The sequence below is a fragment of the Hemicordylus capensis genome, chromosome 4 (genome assembly GCF_027244095.1).
Source record: "Hemicordylus capensis ecotype Gifberg chromosome 4, rHemCap1.1.pri, whole genome shotgun sequence".
NCBI classification, from domain to species: Eukaryota; Metazoa; Chordata; class Lepidosauria; order Squamata; family Cordylidae; genus Hemicordylus; species Hemicordylus capensis.
Genome location: NC_069660.1, coordinates 121805410 through 121823659, shown reverse-complemented (window position 1 = coordinate 121823659; position 18250 = coordinate 121805410). Strand labels below are relative to the sequence as shown.

General features: G+C 41.9%; 1 long non-coding RNA gene across 1 annotated transcript; it reads left to right on the top strand.

Moving 5' to 3' along the window:
• The first annotated feature begins 5279 nt into the window (after window positions 1-5279).
• On the top strand, window positions 5280-17807 carry LOC128322068 (uncharacterized). The gene is made up of 3 exons (XR_008305501.1): window positions 5280-5312; window positions 5630-5699; window positions 17527-17807. It is a non-coding gene; the product is annotated as an uncharacterized LOC128322068 (long non-coding RNA).
• Window positions 17808-18250: the final 443 nt, after the last annotated feature.

Below are 18250 nucleotides of genomic sequence, written 5' to 3'. Positions count from 1 at the left end.
CATGACAGCAGAGGAGCTGTCATCCTGAGAGTGGGATGCCTCTTTCACATCCCTGAGGGTCTCATCCACATATCTCTCTGCCTCCCTGAGGTTCTCCAAGTCAGCCACCTTGGCTTTGAGAGAACAAACTTGTTCCCTAAGAGCCAGGAGCATTTTGCACTGAGCACACACCCATGACTTCTGCCCCTCAAGCAGATAGTCATACATGCAACACTGTGCAATACACTGGGAAGCACCCCCTCCCCTTAAAAACCGGTTTCATTGGCTATTCTGTCTTCAAAACTGGTTTTATTGACTATTTAGAATATATAGAGTTTGTCTACTTGGAAGCTAGTTCTTAACTGCAGTTGCCAGCTAAGTAAAGGTTTTAAGCTCTGCTTTCCAAAAAAAAAAATTACAAGTGTGTGATAGTATCCACTCATGGTGTGTGTCCCCTTTGTGATAAAAGGGGACTGCTTGCATGCATCCCTACACACTTCCATGCGAAAATCCACGCAAAAAACACCTTTGATACTCGTTATCAAACTCCTGGTCACAAAGCTCCGAGTAGCAAATTTCCCCTAGTCTGAAACTGTCTTTGGAGATAAAAGTTCCACAGCCATCATGGCTGATAGTTCCAATTAGCTATCATGGCCTCATTCATGTGTCTGCTTCCCTTTTAAAGCCATCACCGCATCTTGTACCAGTGAATTCCATATGTGTGTTATAAAATCATAAGAACACAAGAACAGCCCTGCAGGATCAGGCCCAAGGCCTATCTAATCCACCCAATGGCCCACCAGATGTGTTAATAAATTTATGAAGTACTCTTTCATCTGTTCTGAACCACCAATTTGATAAATTAACATTTATAACAATAAATATATTTAAATGTGGTAAATATCGGGCAAAAACATATACATATGTATCTGGTATCCCTAATTCCGCGGCCAGTGCCTGAAAAGCTCCCATAAATAACTGCCATCACCAGTGCTCACCATACCCACAAACAGGAAATGGTCTAGTTCAAAGGTTCTGAAACTTGGGGACCCAGAAATTTGAGAAGCCCTCGTCTAGGTAATGTGCTACTTGCCTCAGACCTGTCTAGTCTGAGGCACCCAACAGAGGTCTAGCCTTAAGCACCCACTTGAGGAAGGTACTGAAGGCCTCAATGCAGTGCAAGCAACTTCCTGAAACAGTTGCATTGAAATGGCAAGTCTGTATCATAACCTGTTTTATACTCTGGCAGGTTAGAAAAAAATACCCTCTTTCTAACTTTAAAGAAAAGAAACTCATATATTAAACAAATGACCTAATTAAGTCTTGCAGAGAATTTTTAGTAGCACCTCATTGCCATAACTACGATCTTGCATCATCAAAGGGATACATGACAAGTTCTTAGTAATCAGAGAGATAATTAATGGTGGCATTTCTTTGTATCTAGCAATAGGAATAAATAAAGTTTGATTTTTTTAAATTGCCTTTGGCCCTTTGTTGGGTCATGGTCAGAGAAAGTGTGGCTGAAACCTTTAATTAACCTTTCTCTAATTCAGCATTTCAAATTTAGCATCATTAGAAGTACAAGAGTGGGCAAAATGCATTATATATTGAACTGGAGAAGTACCTAAATACTTAGGGACTGATTTTTGTTGAGTACCACATTTCAGTCCGTCTTGGTTGATTATATACAGCTTTGTGTTTTTTTGGAACATAAAAATATGGGTACATTTCCCTGACATTTACTACAGTCGGATAAATCATAGCAATTAAGAACCTGAGCTATAAATGTAAACCATGCAGTATCTGGTTCACATTTCACCTCAGAAATGGATTCACTGGGTCTATCTCTAGCCTCTATATCTTAGCCTCAGGTCTCCAATCTGTAATCTAATGATAATAATTTTATCCTAACCTACTGGGTAGTACTTCTAAAATGTATGTGGAGCCCTTAGGAAATCTTACAGTACAAATAAATATAAAGTATTTTACAAACTGGATTGTTTTTAAGTATAAAAGAACATTCCTAACATCCAGTTCCACTCTTTCAGCTTTTGTCACACTGTAATATGACCAAGAAACAGGGTGTGTGATGAGGCTATACAGATGGGGACAGGCTTTGTTAGTGGCTACTACTGAATGCTATGGAACATAGGAAATGGGCTACAATCTGGGCCTATTCAGATGAATGTTACCCCACCGCCTCTTTTGTAATCATAAGGTTTGAGCCCTGTCTGTCTCACACACACACACACACACACACACACACACACACACACACACACACACACCTATGTCATTTAGGAATGTAGCAATGCATTCTTGGCATGTCCTTTAATTATGTGTGATGGATGATAATCTGAATTGCCCCTCTACACATGCTGCAAAATTCCTTCTCATGCCGGATACTGGGATCACAAGGGATAGTGGATGTCTTTATCTTGCACTCGAGTGTTCCTGGTTGCATTTCTTTACTGTGTTCCAGGTGGCTGCAGGAGTCAGCATTACTGGGAAGCTGCTGAGGGCTCAGGACCCTCAGAAGCCTATTGTTGAGGCCACTGCTGTGCTCATAGCCTGTGTGTGGTGGCAGCAGAGCAACTCTCTTAGGGCCCACCCAAGCAGGAGGAGTGGGGCTCATGAACAGTTTGCCATGTGCCTCCTGAAACCTGGAGCTGGCCCTGCTTTGTCCCATGAAACTGAATTGCTGCCATTCATTACTCTGAAGGAAATCACAATGCATAGTTGTGGCAGGGAGAAAACTTTCCCACTGCCTCCCGCGTGGGGAGGAACACTCCATTCTTGTCCTTCTCAAAGTAGCTCAAGCAAGGGCTAAAGGAAAGGGCAATATAATTCTAATACATTCCCACTCAACTCAGGAGGTGGTCTTGGGAGGGAGGAGAAGATATGGAGGCAATGTTTTCAATGTCATACAAAACAGGGAGCAGTGCCAGGATTGGAAAGCCAGGCTTCTGCCTTTGCCTGAAGCAGTGACCTCACTAATGGCCATGATGGTGGAGATTGGGGGAGAGGCAGTAGAATGTTACAACACACTAGCATGCAGGGAATGGTATGGCTCTCTTCTCTCCACAGGCAGATACTGTATATACCCAGCTGCAAAAGTGATTGTATGGTAAATAACCACTTGACCAATGGTCATTTGTGTTTGGCCACAGAGAAATAAAAATCTGTACCTTATGAAAGGAGGAAAACATGATGGATTCAAAGGTCACACAGGATATTATTTTGTCATACACTGAGGTAGAACTGAGGTACATTGGACATACCCCATAATTGCCATCCACTCACATTTTCTCTATGTCATTTGTCACATTTTGACAGTAAAAGAAAAACTAGTGGGGGAAAGGAGTTATTTTTAATGCATGTCTCATTACCAAGTTTTTTTTAAAAGGTCCCTCTACATTTATTTTTAAAGAATTGCTGGAATAATTTCTAAATAAAAAGACAAAACCAAAATAGACATTTACTTGTTCTAAAAAAATGCCGTGATTTCTATAAAGGTTCCTTTTTTTGAAAGAATGTTCTGAAATGCATCCCAAAAGGGAAACATAAGAAGTTGTGAGTGATGTGATTAACTGTGGCACTTCACTGCATTATGGCAGTAGGAATGAACAGGAAGGTGTCGAGGAGTTTAATTGTTAAAGCTGCCATCTCTCTTGCCCCTTTGCTCCATCATGGCTCTTGTAATCATGCCGGAAAACTTCCATTAACCTTCCTCTATTTGAGTCAGTCTTTTTGAGTTAATACCATCAAAACAAAATACGTTGGCTGCTTGAAGTAGCGCTATGCTGAATTTTCGTGGGGTTTGATTTTCAGTGCGAAAGCTGCTGTTTTAGAAGGGGGCAAAGCTTTTCCAAAGGGCCTTCTAACCCTTGTGAGAAACTGCTTTGCATGGCAAACAAAGCATGGTGCAATCCTTCTCCCTCTCTTGGAAAGCACTTTGCCAAGAGCAGGAAGCTGATCAGGCTGTGCATCAAGCTGCCGATTGCCTCCTTACAGTGGCAGCTGCCATTTTACAGGAGGTGACCCATGGTGGGATCTGCCCCTCTTCTCTATTTGTAGAATGTGCTTTGCCAAGAGAAGGAGGGGCAGACCGTAAATTGCACTACAGAGTGCCTCCTTTTAAAGTGGCAGTCATTGCTATTTAGATCCAGCCTGAATATTCATAGGAGCCATTTTCATAGAGGGCAAAACATTTAACAAAATGGGGCCACCTCTTTTGGCTCAGGATTAGTTTGAACTTAGTAGGCACCTTCTTTTAAAAAAACAAAACCCAACCATTGGCTGTAAGCAAGATGTGCCTCAATAGAGTGGGATATTAATTACCATGTGACTTTTACCCATGTTGTGTCTGCTCCTGCTCCATTTGGACACAAAAGTGGTGTGCCTTGTCACTTAATAGGGGTACTATCAGAGCCATAAAGAACAACATTTTATCTGTAGCAAGCAATTAACAGCACAATCCAGTAGGCAAGCGAGGCATAATTATAACCTAAAGATAACCTATTTTCTATTTTCTCTCTTACTATTTCAATTTGAATCTAATTGTAATGAAAGATGCTGACCTGCAGCTGTGCTTTTTTCCCTAGCTCTAGTAAGAGTCCGTGGAAAAGATAACAGGTGAGCAGAGAGTTGAGACACAATTATTTTTAAAATCCTATGTCACTTTTAGAAATAACACATGACCCTGGCAGCTGAATCGAAACAATAAGAATGGATCAACATAGTGGACTATGAACAACACAGTAGCCCGTTTTAGATGTAACATGGAGCCGCGGGTCCAATGGAACCGCGGCTCTGCACCCCCTGCCCCCACTCTCCTGTGTGCATTCGGACTGCCTCTCTGCAGCCAGTGAGACTGCAGAGAGGCAGGGGAGTTAGCTGTGCAGGCTAAAAGGCACAGTATCCCTCTAGGGACTGATGCTGGTGTCTGTCTTACGATTCTTTTAGATTTTGAGCCCTTTGAGGACAGAGATCCATCTTATTTATGTATTTATTATTTCTCTATGTAAACCGCTTTGGGAACTTTTGATGAAAAGCTGTATATAAATACTCATAGTAGTGGTGGTGGTGGTAGATGAGAGAGTATGACATCTGTCCATTACTGACATGGCTTTATGTATTTTCTTTCCCCTAAAATAAATACTGCGAAGTTAACATGTGTTTTCTTAAGTCTAGTCACAGTTGCATGACTGGCAGACTTGGCTTTGAATGTTCTGGATCTGGGGGACGTTGCCTAGAGCCTCTAACACTTCTGCTTGCATTTTCAGATGCTGTCATTATGATCTTGCCATCAGCTATTGGCCTTACTTGCACCAGTAAGGTTATTCTTGTTTGTTTGTTATTTTCCTGTTATCTTCTTGGTTATTTGTTTTGGTGTCCCCACCGCCCCAGCCTGCGTTTCACACCCTGTCCTTGACTTCATCATATTCCTGAAGGTGCCATTTTGAAACTCTGCTTCTGGCACAAGAAGATTTCTTCATCTTTGAGGTCACATCCCAGGCTTTTGTTCAGTCACAAGTTCTGTATGGATTTATCTTCCATGTGTCTACTTGAATATTCAGAAAGTCATCAGCTAGTCTGATTTGTTTTTTCCCCTCCCTAAGTCATGTAAAAGACTGATTTGCTTTGACAGGTGGATCAGGAACAGAATTGGAGCTATTTTATCTGGACCTAATTAAACAACCGTCATTACTGGCAGGCAGGTATGTGTTTGTGATGACTTTAAATTATCTTGATTGGAATGAAAATGCAGACTATAAGCCATTGAATTGGCTGGTTTTGAAATGTGATTTTTAAAATGCAGGTCATGTGTTACGTATACTGCACCAACTGTAAACTGAAATTATAATAATCTCATCATAGATTCTATTTTGTTTTTGTTTAGGACAATTAAACATTAGCTTGTTTCCCATGTTATTTCATTCAATGAGAATAACTTCCCCCATAGATTATGCCCCATTTTATTTCTTTTTGACCTACATGTCCTATAGTAAATTCTGTCAGTATCTTATTACTTATTTATTTCTTACATTTATAAACTTCCCCATCCAAAGGCTCTGGGTGGTGTACACCCCTAATCCAATTTTTCAAAAACCTGGCCCACGTACTGCGCAGGGAGCTGCTAATCCAAGTGAGAGAGGTTGTCGCTGCTGCTTGTGAAGGTGGGCTGCTCCACGGCTACTAAGAAGTGTGTATATCACCCTTCTCAATGGGAGTAGCATCACAAGTGTGATGATGCACTGCCTGGCAGCCATGGAACAGCCCACCTTCAGTAGCCATGCAGGTGGAATGTAGAGTGGCTTGGAAGCAGCAGCATGCACACCTCTTGCTTGGATTGACAGCTCTCTGGGCTGTATGAAAGTCACTATCAATCGTGGTTCTTTATTTATATGATAGTCCTGTCCCAACTATATACAAGAAATACATCATATCAATCATCAAAGAACAGGTCCCTTGAGATTTTCAATGACAAACCATGAATCCACTCTCATTTGCTACCAGAGAATCTACACTCAGAACACCTCAGAAATAACAGAGCCCTGTACCCCATGGGCTAGCAACCCATGGGGGTGGTTGGAACTCTCTGTGCACTAAACAACCACTGGCTGTGGGCTACCCCAGTGCCCCCCCCCCAGTGCAATTCCTTTGAAATAATTCTGGTAGCTTCCTTGCCCCCATTGGGCACTACTACCCACCATACTCTGCTCTGGGCCACCCTCCCCCCCCCCCCCCAACGTGAAGCAATACATTTGCTGGAACCCAAATTATTTCCTATGGGAGGAATAAAAAAATGGAAAAAACTTCAAAAATTTACAAATAATTGCAGGAGTCTCTGATTGCTTTGCCATTTGGTGGGTGGTAGGCACCCCTGGGGTTTTTTTTTGCCCCTAGGTAATCCACATAGGGAATAATGGGCAATAATAATAGAAATAGAAATTTTTATTTGTTGTGAACTGCCCTGAGACCTTGGGTTAGGGCGGTATAAAAATGCACTTAATAAAATAAAATAAAATAAATAATAAAATTTCAAAACAATATTAAATATTGTAGGAGTTTCTGATTGCTTTGGGATTTGGGTGGTAGTTGGCACCCATGGGCGCCTACCACCCAACCCAGTTTTGGAGGCTCAAACCAATTTGAACCAGTTCAAACCAGTTCAAACTACCTCAAATCAGATTTGAATTTAAACTGAACCAAAGGGGGGTTTCGAGCAAAACCAAAACCAAACCTCCCCACCCCAGTTCAAACCCAGTTCAAATTTGAACCAAACCAGGCAAACCATTTTTATGCACATCCCTACTGCCTGTCACCCAGGCATACTGCTTTGTGTGCCAAGAGTAAAGCAGCACGTACAGCATCACAGGGATTTCTCCCCCACATCCCCCTTCATTTCCCTTATCTGTTGGGTCCACAGTGCATCAGGAGATGAGTTGAAGCATTTCCAGTGGATACTGCAATGGCAGTAGCTGTTGGAAGACTCCATTTCCCAATAGCTACCATGACCTTCCTCCTGATGATCTAGCAAATCATGGCTATAAGGGGATGGTAGAAAATCCCACAACATCACATTATTCTGCCACACCATGGGGGCAGGGGAGAAGGAAGACAAAAATCTTTCTTCTTACCATTCCTGCTGCTCCCTCCAGTTGATGGGTCAGTAAAGAGTGTGCTTGGGATGGTGGAGAGCTGGTGAGAAGGACTGGTGGGGAGGGAGGAGTCATCTTTAGCCTCTGATTGTCTCAGTAAATGGTCTGATTTCCCCCCAATATTGGAGGGACAAAATTAGATTATATCTTTGTTAATCTGAAGTGAGCAGGACGTTGGCTCAAAACATGTCTCAGTTAGAGTCAGGGTTTCAGGGTAAGGGTGCCCCAAAAGTATTCTGAGAAGTGAAACTTTTTAATAGGAGTAATTATTTGCAAAGTTCATCAGCATCTGTACAATGTAGCAATGGGCCAGGGTCTGTTCTGAAGACATGCCATGCAGAGACCTTGCAGAAGCTAAGCAGGTCTGGGCCTGAATGGGACTGCCTGGAAACTCAGTGTAGTCCACCTTGAGTTCCATGATAGGAGCAAGGTGGGAGATAAATGTAAATAATAAATAAGCTGTATTTGTCCATATTTGTATATAATGTCTGAGCACCTGTTCTCCATTAGTGTGAAGTCTTTACTCCTCGATGAGCCAAACCTTATTACAGAGCTTGGCCACTTAGGGGGTCAGGGTTAGGGTTACAGTAAATAGGATTCTATTAGGCAAAATAGGATTCTACCCTTGATCTTCTGAATTGATAATAGAGCCAAAAATACAGAAGCTAACCATACCTGATCTAAATAATTAACAAACTGTTAAATGCTATTAGCATTTATATTGTTCTCTCCATAATATCTGCAAGTTGACATTGTCTGTGAGCTCCAGTTAGGAGTGTCTTAACCAGTAGTTACAAAGAATTCCTAGAGAAATAATTTAAGAAAAAATGTGAAGCGTGCCAAGATAGAGTGTGTAAGTCCATATATAATTAGCGCCATCCTTCATGTAGTTCTTTTCTCACATTCATTTAGCAAACTGGTACCAGGCAATGATCAATGTATGAGCCATGAAAGCAAACAAAACCAGCTGAAAAAGCAATCCTAGGCCTCTTTAAGGAAGAAGAAAAACTTTTCCAATTGATGTAGTGCTTCATAAATTAGCCTAGGGACACCACATAGATTGTGCTCTTGTCATGCATATAGAATTCTATTCAATTAATAATTTTGCTTTTCAATAAAAATATGTCTGAGTAGCAACTGAATACTAACCCCATTCAGTGTGCATGTAAATAGATGGAACAGAATGAAATTACTTCCCATTGGTTTCCTTAGTTACACATTGATCCTAAACACTCATTCCAGATACCTACTTGCTACATGGGTGTAGTGTATCTTCAGTGTTGGCCTTGAAAATGGTGACTTGGAATGTTATGTTATGCTACAGAATTATTCTAAATCCAAGGCATTTGTTCAGTTCTGCTGCTAATATTAGGATTAGTTATGAGCTAAATTCTATTAGAAATAATAAAATGTATGGGAAAGTGAAGGTTACAAGGTGTGTGAACAGAATCCTTAACATCTGGGATCACCAGGATTTAGTTCTACTTCCATAATTTGGAGAACTTTCAGGCAAGACATCCTCAGAGCTCCTCCTGGAGCTCCCTTACTCTCTTTTTCCCCCAATTTGCTTTTGATTTTATTGGATGCTCCATGTAAAGTGATAACAGTGGCACTTAGTGGTAATTAGTAGAAACACACACACACACACACACACACACACACACACACACACACACGAATTGGCCTTCCCCCCCCATCAGAAAATGATCCACCTTATTCCAAACCCAATTTAGCCCCTGTTGCACTGTTGATCCCTCTCCCTACTCCTCATGAACTCCCAAACCCGCTTACCTGGCTGCCATGGTGTCAACTGCAGAGTGGCAGAGACTCTTATTTTCTTTCTCCCTACTTCTCAACACTCTCCCACCCCATATGCTGCCATGGCAGTGTCCCAGGTGCCAGAAATGCCAGGCAACATTATTTTTCCCAGGATGCCTGACATCCATAAAAATCTCTCACAGCTGCAATGTTGAAGGAAAGATTAAACCTGCCAGTGCTAATGATGGGCTTAACACAACTGCTAGTTTGGCCCCTACAAGGTCTTGACATCCCATATGGATACATAGATACAGGGAAATACATTTGCATAAACATTCTCAAGCATGATCTGCATTAAGCCTGAAAACTTTCTTCATGGTAGTGGATTCACAGTCCGAGTCGAACTCCTTGGACCTCCTGGACCTCTCACTACTTGGACCTTTTATTGTAAGTAAAGAAATGGCCAGTGAGTAGAGAAAGTGGAAGGAGGATAGAGGTTTAGCATATGCAAAATTTTTGGAGCAGAAGATATAGTGAAAATACTCCTTCCAAGCTAAGCAAGGCCCACACCACCCCTTTGTCACAATTGCATATATTCTACTATTTTCTAAGCCACTAAGAAACAGAATTTACAAGCTTCTTTATACCCTCCAAACAAACTCCATTTCAATAGAATATTATTAGAAAACTTTATACACCCATCATTTCCACACAAGAAGATTCCTTAGATACTAAAGTATCATGGGTATAAAAATATTTGACAAGTTCATTTTCCCAGGGACTTGCATCATGGTTATTATATCAGCGATTCATTCCCAAAGGCTTTTGGTAGTCCAAATACTGATTTAGATATTTTCTTAATCACTGAAAAGCTAAAAAGAGCTTCTAAGGGGCTGTGTATCTTGGCCATAGTCCATTGTTAAAAGCTTCATGGATAGTAGCAAATATGTGAATAATTCTATGTAACTCTGTCCTTCAAGTCTTGACTTTCTGGAATTCATAATTGCAAGTCTTCACACTTTCACTGATTTAAGACAATAGGTGCAATCCAATGGAAGCTGAGCATCAGTCCTAAAAAAGATATCCTATGGCAGCTTGAAGTGCCTAAAGAGCCAAAAGAAAAGGAGGCAGCTCAACTGACAAGCTATTATTACTGTTTTTGTGATTCTAAAATATTTTTAACAGGAAATATCTTAGGGTGCCAGTCAATTGGAGTTGAACTGCATTATGCACTGTGTGTGGAGACAGTTTCTTAGCTCCATCCCTCTTATCCACAAACTTCCTGGCCCAAACCACCTCCCCCGGGGTGCCTGCACACATACAACTGCATATGTGTAGGTTCTCCACATCAGCACAAATCCTACATGATGGGGTACCCTCCAGTGTATAGATCTTATGCACATAAAGCTGTGCTTTATGTGCATAAGCATATGTACAGCAGTCGGGAGACATGGATAGGACCATACAGATCTTGGTGGGACCAATGGGTGTAGTCATTCTCTTCCTGCCATATACTGAACATATGTGCAGAGAGGCTTGTCTGAAAACCCCTTAGGAGGTTGAACCAAAGTCCTGATGGCAGGGGCGCACCTAGGTAATTTTGAAGCCCGGACCTGAAGAGGGTGGGCTTCAGAAACCCTACCCCCACACACACTAGAGGGCTTGGGGGGCAAGTTAATTTTTAAAAACTTTTAACTGTCCGTGTGCACAGAGACCCCCCAAATGGGCTGAAAATGACCCAATTTGTCATTTGGGAGGCAGGCAGGCTCAGGGAGGGAGCTCTTGCTGTCGTCTCCACCTCCCCCACCTTGGTCTCCTTTCAAGTGGCCATCCCTGCTACACAGCAGCAGATGGTTAAGAGTAAAAAACAAACCCCAAATTAAGTGGTACGGCGGGCACAGGGCAGTGACGGGGCAAGCATGGGGCAGCGGTGGGGCTCTGGGGAAGCTCCCCTGAACATTTGGAGCCCCCCCTGCAAGACAAGAGGACATGGACCTAATCCCTAAGGTCCGTGGCTAAATCCGCCTCTCCCTGCTGGACCCCAGAGTCTCATTGGTTGTTTGACTGTAGAGCCTGGTGTTGCAAAGTAGGAATATTCTATGCTAGGCAGCTAAGCTTAACAGGTGGAAATATACACACACATACACACACTCAACAAGAGTATTTCTATCACTGATGTACGGCTCTGTGTATTCTTTATTCAGAGATTTGGTTTCTCTACATCAAAAACTACCATCAACACCATGTCATTGTGATTTGTCACACATTTTATTTTCTCTGTGTTACATCTCACTGAAGCCCCATCTTGCTGTCCCACTGCTATTGATTACACTAATGTGAAGCAAAAGATAAATCTTAAGATTGAAAACAGAGCAAAACATACTGAAAGAAGAAAGTGTATTATTATTGAAAGGTCTATTTTTATAGAACCTGCAAAATGACATAATTGTGACTTTGTTACATCCCTTATAGTTAGACAAACAAGATATTAATAGATGGAAGGGCATCCCTGTGTTGGGAAGGTGTGGGAACCAGGAATATTAACTCCCCATAAGCTACTTCTTTTATCACTTTAACTGCTGCTTCTGCCTTCCTGCCATACATTTGGTAACTTCCATTTCAGTTGTCCAATGCTTCAGGCAAAGAAAGGAGAGAGACAGACATACCTTCATTCAGGAGTGGGTGTGGGTATTCCTACTGTTGCAGGGGAGTAACAGCAGGAGAGAGGGCATGCCCTCAACTCCTGCCTGTAGGCTTCTAGTGGTATCTGGTGGGCCACTGTGTGAAATAGAATGCTGGACTAGATGGGCCTTGGGCCTGATCCAGCAGGGCTGTTCTTATGTTCTTATGTACTGTTTTTCCTTGCCCTCACTCCTCTATAAGTGGATGTATTTGGCTCCAATTCCAGGATGGATGTTTGCTCCTGCTCCCCAGTTCTGGGGTATTTACTTAAATGCCTTCCGCACAACCAAGGTGCCTGGCATATTATTCATTTTACTGTTAATTCAGCACCATAAAAAAAGAAACAGAAAGCCTATCTGTTTGGTATTTTTAGACTTAAACCATTGCTGGGGCCAGGAAAAGTAAATGACTTCATGATTGTCACAAGGACCAGCCAATAAGCATTCTGCATTGCCAGCTTGTACAGGAAACAGGAAGAAACAGTTGCTCCCAAGCCTGATTCTTTCAGGGAGGTTGTATGTCTGGCCTAATAGGAGGGAGTGATCCACTGAGCAGGCTTGCTGCTCCAACTTTATACATCTGTCTTCACTCAATGACTCCCACAGCAAATGCCACCATATAAGCACTGGTTAGTGTTTTGTCCCCCCGTACCCCGGAAAGTAGACGGTTAGGTTAATTCAAACATACAGTTAATCAACACGCAGATGACCAAACGTAAGGGCTGCAGTTCAACAGAGTGTATGCAGAGCATTCAGGGATGCCTGCAACTAGCCATTTTTTAATAAACTGAATCACTGCTGATCAGATGTTTGACAGGGAAGGTAGAGCAAGAAGGCTGAATCCAAGCCCCCTATCAGATGTCCTGATCAACAGGATTTCAGTTTTTTTAAAAGCAGAGGTCTGGCTGTTGGACTGGGCTGGCTAGGGCAGCCCTTTCGTGCGGTGAGATAGTTGTCTCAGGCAGCAGATTACTGGGACACCAGGAGGGGGAAAGATGTTATCAGAGCAACTCTTCAGGACCAATCTGACCATTGCAAGCTTTCCAAGGAGCACCACTCCACACACAGAGGAGACCATGCAAAACCCAAGAGGAGAGAAGAAGAGGTGGCTGGTCACCTCTTCTCTTCTCTGCCCCATTTGAAGGCTTGCATGGTTTGGTTTTGAAAGGGGGCTAACCTCCAGTAGGGATGTGCAAACCGGTTCGAATTCGAACCAAACTGGGGGGGGGGGTGTTTTCAAACAAAACCAAAACCAAACCTCCCCCTCCCGTTTCGAACCCGGTTTGAATTCAAACTGAACTGGGCAAAATAGTTTTGTGCAATAGTTTTGTGCACCTAACCTCCACTAGTAGTGTAGGTGAAGACAGAATTTGCTTCATTGCCTCAGCCACCACAATATACTGAGCTGTCCCTGGGGAAGGTGAATAGTGTGTGCAGCAACCATTTATGGTACAAAGCCATGACAATGATATTGAGCGAGCCTGTATCACAGCTATTGTAATACTTACCATTTCAACTCCAGGCTCAATGAAACTGACCTGGCTGCTTAAACCCAGAGTGTGGAAACCTAGCCAACTCCTCACTCTCCAAGAGAAAGAACAGCAAAGAAAAATATACACCACCACAATGCATTAACATGCATGAAAATGTAGTATTGAAAGGAACCAAAAGAATGAAGCATTATCTGATGGATGCTAAGGCCACGTACAATGAGAGTGAGAGCAACTAGAATCTGGTATTTTGACAAATTGTACAGAAATCTTATCACTGATCAACAGATGGACAGTTACGTTAGAGTAGAGAAGCAGATAAAATCCATTTGGTTTTATAAACTAAATGGTTATTATAATCAGCTATCAAACGTACCAATACAGAATCTGAAGGTAAACGTGCATTCCTCTTTGAGCATAATATGTCATTTCCCCATCCATGTATACCTTTGAGATGGATTTAGGGGGCTATATTGGAAAATCCCAAATAACAGTTTAGAAACATTCTGGCATTCAAAGGACCTTCTGTTTATATCCCCTTTGCACCATATGTGCAATGTGGCTGAGGAAAGAATGGTAGCCCTTAACTGACTATTTGTTCGAAGGACTAAATGAATTTTTCAGTAATTAATTTGGTTCCCAAACACCTGGCTTCCAATTTTGTATGTAATTGGCACTTGGGTAGTCTGCTTACCTATTGATAATTTCTTGGTATAAGCAGTTATTTCAATTCTAGTGAGTTTCTAGTTAATAATCAATACTCCGGTTGTTTAATGAAGAAATAGCCTTCCATCACGGCCTTTGTGCATTGTTAAAATGACATTGATCCTTGCCATTATCATATGTCCTTGCTGCAAGGACATAAATATCAGTCTTATAGTAAGTAATAAGGAGCTGTTTAGTGCATATGTAGACATAACAATGATTGTTCAAAGAAGTCTGTTCCATGGTGAAAGTATCAGAGAGTAAATTAAATAGGGAAACATGTTTCTTGCTCAAATGCTCATGCATTGAAGGCAGTATCAAAGTGACAAAATGTTTACCCGCAGATTAGTGTCTCCTTTTCTTCAGTTGTATTCCACATAAATCAGTTGTTGTGGCCCATACAGCAGTGTATGGCACACAGAGGCGATCACCACTGCATTGCTGCCCTTACCCATAACCACTAGGAAGAGGAGGTGGAGGCAGCAGACTGTGCTTGATTTAGAGCAGAAGAGGTAGGAGGATTTTGAATGAATGAAATCCCGAAATCCCACTGCCTGATTCGCCCGCTCCATTCAGCTATATCATACCCCTCTTGGAGCCTTCTAGATATTAGCTAGGTAATCAGAAGAAAAGGCAAGGGGGGCAGACCTCTAGCCCACCCCCACTAAATCAGGCACTGGCAAAAGAAGCAACAGTCAATATTGTGTGAGCTACATTCTGGCTAGCCACCCCTGGTGCGTATGCAGGCTGCTGATGTCAGCGAGACTAGCTAGCCAGTCAGAATCTGTGTATCTGCATAATGCTGAGAAAGATGGCCCATATTTTCCACCACCTCCTGACAGTTTCTGGTAAGGGCAGAAATTCCCCTCCCTTTTCGATCACCTTATACTGGCAACTGGCAGTTCCCACCAGCAAACCACTTTACCAACCACCATTAAATCTCCTATTAACCTTTTAAAACGGTGAAGAGTTACTATATATTGGGAGCAACATCATCTTCTTTATGCATTGAGATATTGAAGCCACGGTGTGTTTTCCAATATTAGTTCCATTTATAGTCCACAGGATATAAATGTAATTTGCTCCTTTTAGACTGGAACATGAACATTTCTACTGCTGATTTTATTCAAATTCAAAAGCTCATGTTAAAAGCATTTTTTTAAAAAAAATTATGCTAGAAATGCATGCTGCAGAATGCTTGGATCATAGATACAATTGTTGAATGAAGCAAATTTAACTGACGGCAATACTTTCAATATTCCGTTTATAATCTACAAAATGACAGCAATCCAGGGACCCTGTACAGCTGTGAGAGCAACAATGTAAACTCTGAACTCTCCTCATTAGCAAGAACTTCCCTGTTCTTTCCAATTATAGAACCCTCTCCCACTGCAGACTCATTGAAGTTCAAGCCTGAGCACCTTTTGGAAGACCTACCTGCTTCGGCTGGTCTTTGGGCCTCAGCGCTAAGTCAGGGAAGCATGGGAGAAAGTCACTGAACTTGATTCAAAATGCTTTGTTTTTGTAATAAGCTTGCTATTGTTATTTGCCCTAAGCCTTCTAGACAGAGTGAGATAGGCTATAATCCTAATGAGTGAGTGAATGAGCAGAGTGGAATGCCGAGATGTATGTCAGGGCTGGAGGTCTGCACTCTTGGGCAGATGCTGAGGGCCCACTGCCAATCCCCAATGTGTTGAGCCCTTTGCACACAATTTTGTGCAGTGACAGGATTGCCTTGGCCTCCTAGAGAGTAGTTCCGTCACCTACTCCCACTATCCTCATGCATGGGCTTCCTCAAAGTGAATGGGCTCTGGGGCTTCTGTGAATGGGCTTCCCTGTAATGATGCAGGAATCTCCAGTTGAAAACCTTCCTTTATGCATGAGGAGGATGCCTGGAGGAAAGGCGGTGGGGATGGACAGAGGTGGCACCAGCGAAAGGGAGGGGAGATCATGATGAGGGGGGGAATGACAGAGAAACTTTGCTGCTACTGCCACTGGAAAAAATTCCACCTCCCTATGCCTCAGCAAGCCCACCCACATAGGAGGGGGCTCACAGAGGACACTTTGCTGAGGGCCTCTGTAGACCCAGAAGCCTCTTGGGCACTGAACCCATGCACTGAAGGAAACTGGAAAGTGGGATGTGTGGAGAGCTGGTCTTGTGGTAGCAAGCATGACTTGTCCCCTTAGCTAAGCAGGGTCTGCCCTGGTTACACATGAATGGGATATTCAAAGTGTGAGCACTGTAAGATGCTCCCCTCAGGGGATGGAGCTGCTCTGGGAAGAGCATCAGAATGTTCCAAGTTCAGCCCGTCATATCCAAGATAGGGCTGAAAGAGAGATTCCTGCCTGCAATCTTGGAGAAGCCACTGCCAGTCTGTGAAGACAATACTGTGCTAGATAGACCAATGGTCTGACTCAGTATATGGCAGCTTCCTATGTTCCTATGGATCATGGCATAAATGGGGTTCTGGATTAAGACAAATGTGTTCAAGTGAGATACACAATTCTGGGATTTTAAAAGAGCATGCCATGTTGGTGGGGAAAGAATTAGTAGCTTAAGGTTTGTTTTAAGGATGAATGAAAAGAAAAAAGAAAGGCCTAAAACATAATCTTAAGAATATTGTTTTGATTCCTTTCATCACTATTTAAACAAGACAAAAGAATGGTGACAGCTACATTTGTAGATGCTTGACATTTTTGTGGCCTCAGTCCGTAAGCACATCTGTTGAACAAATGTTTTGAGAGTAAAGGATCTTGTCTTGGGGCAAAAGTGATATCCTGAAGTCATTCAAAGATACAGGAGTTGTCACTTTATGTCTCAATTTCCTGAGGAAGCTAATTGTGTGATATTCACTTCAGGCGCTAAGGATTGGTCACATGACCAATACGAAGAGGCCATGCTTGCCCAATGATTTTCTCAAGACAATTGGGATGGGGAGATCACTGCTCCATGAAAACCTGTTTTCCAGAAGTAAATGTTTTGACAAACATATTATTTATTTACTCTACAGAAAGCTTTTTCCCTGAGAACATAGATAAATGTGCTCACTACAGGAGCACTATGACCACTACAGGCCCAACTGTCAGTCCTTTGGTACTTCCTGTCAGTCTGACTAAACTCTGTCATCCTTCAACCCAGTTTAAATTAACAGGTAATTTGTAAATGTCACTTCAGGTTAGGCCGCTCATTTTGTTTCTACTCTACCAATGCAAAGTCGAGGACTAATTTTTCTTGTCTTCTTTTAATAGGATTTTCATTTATAAATAGAATTATGTTCTGAAAATAAATTACAGTAAGTGATGCACGGAACTGGGAGCAACAGCACTTTCATAGAATTTCAAGCACCTACATCAGAAGAGATTAATAAAAACACTTCAAAGGCTAAATTCTATTTAAGCAGAAGACAGCTTTTGGTTAATATTTAATCTGAGCAACGGCGATTTCAGTTGAAAATATAATTTTTTAATATCTAAATTAATTTGCAAAACAAAGCCATTAATTTAGCCCGAGAGCTTTCACTGTGCAAAAGTTTCAGCAATTTATTGGGGTGAAGTGATGTGGGGTTAAAATGTAAAACTTTATTCCAAAACTCCTTGTTTTAATAAACAACTTTCTTTCTCAAGGCCTCTATGGTATTTGATCAGCTACACTGCTTCAGGTCTCTACTTTTATGTTATGCTTTTTTTACATTACATTTGACAAGAAAGGAGGATTATTTTTTAGTAGAGGCTCTATCATATCATACTTTAAAAGTTATCAGTTAATGAATGGGCATAGAACATATGCTATCAAGAAATAACTTTAACAGGAAATAAACTATTGCATTACTTTTACAAGTGCTCTGTGGGTTTGGGTTTTTTACATTTTTCTTGAGCATTCCATACATCTGAGCGTGCTACTCTCTGAGAGATTTGTCCTGTGGAGTTCTTCAGGACTGAATCCTGACAGCAATTTTGCTTACACTTGTCTATC